Source organism: Notamacropus eugenii, chromosome 4 (genome assembly GCF_028372415.1).
Source record: "Notamacropus eugenii isolate mMacEug1 chromosome 4, mMacEug1.pri_v2, whole genome shotgun sequence".
Classification (NCBI taxonomy): Eukaryota; Metazoa; Chordata; class Mammalia; order Diprotodontia; family Macropodidae; genus Notamacropus; species Notamacropus eugenii.
The window spans coordinates 180,169,221-180,176,918 of NC_092875.1; the positions used below are offsets into that span (position 1 = coordinate 180,169,221).

Consider the following 7,698-nt stretch of genomic DNA (forward strand, 5'->3'; position numbering starts at 1 on the left):
TCAAATGAAATGCTAAGCTATGATTACTGTAATAATGTCAACCTGAATGGAGGGGCTTAATAAATTATCCTAGTATTTTATCTTTGTTTTGTATTAAAGGTTAAAACTGCACTAAGATTTTTTGGGACACTTTATTTGGGAGTCTTCAAGTAGAGCCAGTTTGACTATTTGAGAGAAAAGTCACGCAGTGTGTCAAACTCAGTTATAAATACATCCCTGTGGATTAGATATCAACTTTTAAAAATCTGTAAACTAATATTTTATATGTTGCATTGTATTTGCATTTATTTTGTTAAATATTTCCCAATTATCTTTTAATCTAGTCCAGGACATATTTGGGAGTGTTGTGAGCAGTATGTGGCTATGAGTTTAACGCCTTTGTAGGGGATTCTTCTGTTTTAAACATGATTTTTACTCGATCATCTTGAAGGATCCTTCCAACTCTAAGATTGTGTCATTCCATTATTTGAATATGGTACCATTGTACTTTTTCTAATTATATATCCAGTTCAATTTTAGATACTATTCTTAAAATCCTATGTAATGCAGCTAAATTGGACTACTTACTATTCCCCAATTTCATTGTTATCTTCCTCCACTTTTGTGCACATCTTCAATGCCTAGAATAAAACCTGGCCCCAAATTAATAGTGCACTATTGAATGCAGTAAATCTGTATTTATTGACATTCTTGATTATTTCAAATTCCAACTGAGTTTCTACCTCCTCCACAAAACTTTCTTTGATACTCCTAGTCAGAAGCTATCCTTCTCTCCTCTAGGACACTCTGCCTGATCGTTCCCAGATATTTAATATATTTTTTAAAACTTTTAGTTATTGCCCAGCCCCACCCCACCTAGGCCCTCTTACCAACGCCCCCTCCTTCTTCACTATGGCCGCAGCTGGGGAACAACCTCCACAGGCGGAGGGGTAAAAAAGAAAAGGGAAGGCCCAGTACATGCAAGCTAAGAGGGCTTGGAGAGAGGCAACTCAAACCCAGGCTTCAGGGCATCTTCATTACCTGCAACATGAATGAACTCAAGTGGGTAGAGGAGGCCTACAGCCTTCTCAAAGAGTATGGGGACAACCTGTATGGGCCGAGAAGTTTGTAGACAAAGATAAACAATCATCTGGAAGTAAGGAGGAAGAGGAAGATGATGCAGAAGCTGCCTTGAAGAAGTCAGTGAGATTCAGGCCTCTACAGAACTGAGATTAAGACGATTCCAGTCATTGGAAAGTGGAGCAAATAACATGGTCTTCATTAGAACACTTGGCATAGAACCTGAGAAACTTGTACATCATATCTTAAAGGATATGTATACAACCAAGAAGAAGAAAACATGGGTTATTCTATGCATGTTGCCCATATCTGGCAGATGCAAAGCTTTCCTAGAAGTTATGAAAAAATATGCTGAAACCTTCTTGGAACCTTGGTTTAAAGCACCAAATGAAAGGCATTCCAGATTATTTACAAAGCACAAAATAATAGTCTTGTGAGCAGAGAAGATGTTATTAAAGAACTAGCAGGCATAGTGGGCTGTCTCAGTCCTGAAAATAAGGTCAATCTTAGTAACCCCAAAATATCATTGTAGTAGAAATCATTAAGGATTGAGTGTTTTCAAGGATTACATATTGTTCAGAAAATACAACCTGCTTGGCATGTTGTCAAGAGTAACAAAGAAGGGTCTCAACCAAACCCTGGCCAGGATGCCCAAGTAAGAAATGGAAACAAGGCAAAACTGGAGTTTGGAAACACAGACAAGGAGAAACTCAAGTCAAATGAAAGTGACTCTGCAGAAGAAAAAAATAATCCCCAGGGGTTGGTAGAGGGAAGTAAAGAGGAGGGCCCCATTTCTGAGACCCAGGTGGAAACTGAGAAAGGAGCCAAATCTGAAAATGGAAGCCAAGTTATGGAAGGTTCTAAAGCAAACGAAAGTGACCTGGTCTTGGAGAAAAATTAGCAGTTGAGGCAGGAAGTAGTAAGAGATGAGACATATTCCAAAGACAGGCACAAAATAAGCTATCCAAGTTGAGAATGTTATCAAGTAATGAAACTTGCCCTGGAGGCAAGTTTAATCTAAAGTTTTTCAAAGTTATGGAAGTATTAGAAATATGATACCATATTTCACTAGAAACTCTTTTGGTTGAATCAGTAGTGGACAGAATAGTGTGGTTATTTCTCTTCCTCTACCCCACTCCTGGGAGTGATCACTTGGTTAAATTTCCTATTTACTCTCAAAAGCATTTTTTCATCATCCAGATTAGAATTAGCTTGTGGACATTCTAAAATTTCTAAAAGAGAACGGATTTTCATTTTGGGGCCACTGTTTAAAGACAAGGGAGGTTAAATGAGTTAGAACTTTTCTTATATAAGCAAGGTTTAACTTAGAAGTTATTAGATTCTTGGAATGTCTCCTTTGTCAGGATTTGTGTGAAATAACTTGAAGGAAAAATTTATGCACATTATTAGCAATATCACTTAGGGAAAAAGGGGGAAAATGCTTTTTATATAAAGTTCCAGCTGATGCCCAGTTTCAAGGAAGAAGGTACTTTAATGGTGTAGAAGCACCAGACTCAGAATAGCTTGGAACTTAAAGACGTCTAAGCATATACAGATAGCCATATCCATCTAAAACGTACTTTCAACTCTTCTACATTGCCATAAAGTTGGGTCCCCTTTACATTTTAATTTTGAGAGTTTCTATAGAAAGATAATTTTTTTTTACATTTTCACAGTCTTAGATCTCATTTCATATTTATTTCTATGGTTTTGGTACTATCTGAATACAACATTTTTCATAAGCAACTCTTCCCCAAGTTAGTCATTGGTACTTCATAAAGCTTTGTGATAAACTGAATTTGTTTATTTAAAGGTTTGTTTTCAGTTTTATAAACTGCTTTCTCCCACTGACATTTCACTTTTAAATGTCAAAATTCCATGGTGCAGAAATTGATAAGCTCAGATTATTCTACCATGTAGAGAAGAGGGTAAACTATGTGTCTTCATGTAATGTTTCATTAATACTAATGTTAACTATAATTTTTAAACATCCTCAAGGCACATTTCTTTTCCTTATTGTTTTGGTTAAATACTTGACTGTAATCCACAGCAAAATACTGTTTATTTATCACTGATACTTTTTCAGAAACACAAAAGTAAATTTCCCTTACAAGAACAAAAAAAAACCCCAACAACTTTTAGCTATTTGATAAACAGGAAGATTTCAGAGAGACCTGGAAAGACTTATATGAACTGATGCTGAGTGAAAGGAGCAGAACCAGGAGACCTTTGTACATAGCAACAGCCAGAGTGTGTGAGGAATTTTTCTGGTAGACAGTACTTCATTGCAATGCAAGGACTTAAAAAATTTCCAATGGACTCCTTTCTCATCCAGACAAAGAACTATGGAATTGAATCGCAGATAGAAGCAGACTATTTTCTTTTGTATTATGTTGTGCTTTGTTGTATGGTTTCTCCCATTCATTTTAAGTCTTCTATGCAACATGCATTTAATAAGAATGTACATGTAGAACCTATATAAGACTGTATGCTGTCTCAGGGAGAGAGTGGGAATGGAGTGGGGAATGGGGGGAAGGAGGGGAAAAATCTAAGACATATGGAAGTGATAGTTGAACACTGAAAACAAAATAATTTAATTTTAAAAAGCTTTTAGTTATTTATATGTATGTTTCATCCCTTCCATTCCTTCATCCTCATTGAATTATGAACTTCTCAAGGGAAGGAACTGTGCTGCTTCTGATATTTGATTCAATGAGTTACTGCAAGTAAAGTACTTTTTATCATTATCATTATTGTTTGTATGGACTTCAAGTGGAAGCAGGGACAGAGATGATTTTTCTTATAGAGGTGAAGGGCAAGGGAAGTTTAGTAGAAACCTATTTGCTATTGTTCAACTCATAATCCAAGGTAAGGTTGCTTTTAAAAATGTATTTTTCTTTTCTTTATTCTTTATATCTTTTTATTATTTTTTTATTCCCCAAAAGCTTCAGTTAGTTTATGGTGAACAAGGATTTAACAAATACACCAACAGAGATTCTTTGTAAATGAGCTTTGAAAGCACTGGGCCACCATTCTTTCCATACTGTAGGCCTGCTTTTCATAGAAATGGAGTGACAGAAATTTGCCATGACATTTTCTTTTTTACTAAGGCTGCTTTACACAGTTAAAATGGGAAAAATGTTTTCTAAATAATTTATACTTTAAACATTATTTTTAAAATTTTAAATAAACACTTTGAAAACAATTCATCTTGAACTGAACAAGAACGCTCTTTTTAAAAGTGCCAACTCCAAAGACAGCACATTATGGAAACAGATGTTTCTATTATTACCTTGATTCCAGTCCAGTTTGGGAAGAAGTTGAGGAACTGTAGTAAGGAAGCCTTATATACTCTTACCTATGGAAAGTCACAGCTCTTTTATTATATGGACAGGAAAATAAGTACAATACATATATGTAAATGAAACAAGAAAGGCAAGTTGGCATGTAGACAGTAACAGAGACTATCCTTCTATTTTGCAACTTAGTGTTCAGATCCCTGTTTTAAAATTATTTGGCCAAAGATAAATCTTTGAGTCTTGAAAGGGAGAAAAAGTTATTAAATTGACTACTCTTCAAAAGTTATTGAAATGACAAAGACTTCTAGGACATTAAAAATCCATTAAAACCAATATTGTTATTTAGCAATTCAAGGGGAGAAAAATTAGAAGCACATGGATTAAATTTGTTTTAAATTACATCTAGATTTCACAACAAAGTGCAGAAAAAATTGGGAAATTTTTGAGAACACAGCATTAATATCTGATTGATAATAGTGATTCAACAAAATACAAATATTGATCTCTAAAATAAGTGAAAAGGATTTATTTGGATAATATCTGTTAAACATTTTAAATTTGATCTTATATTGATATCAAAACTAAAATACATTTTTGTGGTGGCAGGAGGATTTTCCCTCTCCAAATTCAGGCAAATATGATAATATCTTCATTAGAAAAAAATATAAAATTATTTGAAATTATTCCAATATCAATATGTTCAAAGAAAATTAAATTATTGTAATTTTATGAATTTATTTCCAAACATACATTTTCAATTGCAAATGTGTGCATGTGAAACTATTTGGAATATAATTTTTTTTATTTTATCGTTTTTCTTCATATGTAAAAGCATAGTCAAATAAATCATATCAGACTGATATTAATTCCATTCCCTTTCCTTTACATACTATGCAGTCATTCTTTATTACTTTACTTGTTTATTATGAACAATTATTATCCTGCAGATCATACATATATTATTAAATACATTGATGTAAGAATAAATGATAATTAGTACTTCTAAATTGTACTTTAAATTTCAATTCATTTTGATGAAAATAATTTGAATGTTCACCATATCTTTAAAACTCTATAGAGACAGTTTGTTTTCAAATTATACCAACATTCAAAGACTTATTTTAAAGATATTTGTAAGTTAAAAAGTTCTAGTACAAGACTGAAGTTTAGTTCATGTTTATAGAATTTTGTAGGGAAAAGCTTCCTGTAAAGTAGGAATTCTTGCAGTTGTATAATGCATACACAAGGTATATATATATGTATATATATACATATATATATAATATACATATGTACATATATATTATATGCATATATTATTTATATATGTTTATATGTACATGTTTTACCTGATCCATTAATTCATTACTTTAGAATGTGGCTAATGAGAAACTTCCTCTCCCAAAGCAAACTGGCATCTTGCTTATAGTTTTAAATTATTTATTTATTTATTCATTCATTCATTTATTTGTTTGTTTTTTAAATACATTTTCACCTTAGTTGTGTTACACAGAAGCATTAAAATGAAAGGGAGAAACTATAAAAAAATTTAAAAAAAAGTAAGCCAAGAGAAAATGATCTGCTTCATTCTACAATCCAATTCCATAGTTCTTTCTCCAGATGTAGAAGGTATTTTGCTTCAAGGGCCCCCTGGGAATTTTTTAGGTCCTTGCATTTCTGTGAAGGGCTAAGTCTACCAAAAGAATTGCTCTCACACTGTGGTTGTGGTTGTGTACAAAGTTCTCCTGGTTATACTCTTTTCGCTCAGCATCAGTTCATATAAGTCCTTCCAGGCCTCTCTGAAGTCTTCCTGTTCATCATGTCTTATAGCACAACTGTATTCCATTACATTCATATACCACAATTTGTTCAGCCATTAACCAATTGATGGGGAATGGCTTGATTTCTTCGATTTCCAGTTCTTGGTCACCATAAAGAGAGCTGCCATAAATATTTTTGTATATGTGGGACCCTTTCCCATTTTTATGATCTCTTCAGAATACAGGCCTAGAATGATTTTCCTAGGTCAAAGGGTATACACATTTTTGTAGCCCTTTGGGAATAATTCCAAATGACTCTCCATAATAGCTGTATCAGCTCACAGTTTCACCAACAATGAATTAGTGTTCCAACTCTCCCACATCTTCTCTCACATTTATCATCTTTCTGTTTCATCATATTGGCCAGTCTGAGAGGTGTGATGTGGTACCTCAGAGTAGTTTTAATTTGTGTCTCTCTAATCAATATCAAGTGGTTTAGAGCATTTTTTCATATGAGTATAGATAGCTTTAATTTCTTTCTCTGAAAACTGCCTGTTCATACCTTTTGATCATTAACAATGGGAAATGACTTGTATTCTTGTACATTTGACTCAGTTCTCTATGTATTTTAGAAAAGAGGCCTTTATCATGGACACTTGTTGCAAAACTTCTTTCCCAGTTTTCTGCTTCCTTCCTTATCTTGGTTATTTTGAGTTTGTTTGTGCAAAATTTAATGTAATCAAAATTATCCACTTTGCATTTCATAATGTTTGCTATCCCTTGTTTGGTCAAAAATTTCTCCACTCTCCATAAATCTGACAAATACACTATTCTTTGCTCCCCTAATTTGTTTATAATATCAGTCTTTATAACTCGATCATGTATGCATTTGGATTTTATTCTTCTGTGCCATGTAAGACATTGGTCTATGCCCAGTTTCCACCACACTGTCTATCCAGTTTTCCCCACAATTTTTGCAAAACAGTGAATTCTTATCCTAGAAGCTAGGGTCTTTGGGTTTATCAAACAATAGATTACTATGTTCATTGATTACTATGTCTTGACTGCCTAACCTATTTCTCTACTTCTTAGCCAGTACCAAGTGGTTTTGATGATTGCTGTTTTATAATACAATTTGAGATCTTGTGGGGCTAGTCCGCCTTTCCTAACATTCCTTTTCATTAGTTCCCTTAATATTCTGGAATTTTGTTTTTCCAGATGAATTTTGATATTATTTTTTCTAGCTCTGGAAAATAATTATCTGGTAGTTTGATTGATATGGAACTGAATAAGTAAATTAATTTAGGTAGAATTGTCATTTTTATTATATTAGCTTGGCCTATCTATGAACAACTGATGTTTTTCCACTTACTTAGATCTGACTTTATTTGTGCAAAAAGTGCTTTGTAATCGTGTTCATATAGTTTCTGAGTTTGTGTTGGCAGGTAGAATCTAAGATATTTTAGAGTCTATGGTAGCTTTAAATGGCATTTTTCTTTCTATGTCTTACTGTTGGGCTTTGTTAGTAACATATAGAAATGCAGATGATTTATGTGGGTTTATTTTGTAACCTGTAACTT

General features: G+C 33.3%; 1 pseudogene; it reads left to right on the plus strand.

The window, feature by feature from the left end:
• The first annotated feature begins 891 nt into the window (after positions 1 to 891).
• LOC140498299 (THUMP domain-containing protein 1 pseudogene) lies at positions 892 to 2,034 on the plus strand (annotated as a pseudogene).
• Positions 2,035 to 7,698: the final 5,664 nt, after the last annotated feature.